The following is a 330-nucleotide window of genomic DNA, read 5'->3' as shown; positions in this document are numbered from 1 at the left end:
ACAATCGCTAAGCCCACTATCCGACAAACGGCTAGAACGGCGGTCCAAAATGCCTAAATCAGCTATCACGCTAAAACCGACAAACCCACGATTGCTCATAAAAAAAAAGCATCCTTGGTAAAAGGCTTGCAAGAAAAACGCGGCTCAAAACAAAAAAGATTAACTTCTGGCACTGTGAGACGTCGTAACACGCTTGAAGTTACGGTCTTTCCAACACTTATGGAAACAACACTCTTGTTTCCAAAATCAATATACCTCTAACGGTAAAATGTCTTTAAAATAGCATCACTTCTTTGTTGCTGATCACAACAAACGAACCCTAACGTCCTA

The sequence above is a fragment of the Brassica oleracea genome, chromosome C2, assembly GCF_000695525.1.
Source record: "Brassica oleracea var. oleracea cultivar TO1000 chromosome C2, BOL, whole genome shotgun sequence".
In the NCBI taxonomy this organism is placed as follows: Eukaryota; Viridiplantae; Streptophyta; class Magnoliopsida; order Brassicales; family Brassicaceae; genus Brassica; species Brassica oleracea.
This window is presented reverse-complemented; position numbering follows the sequence as displayed.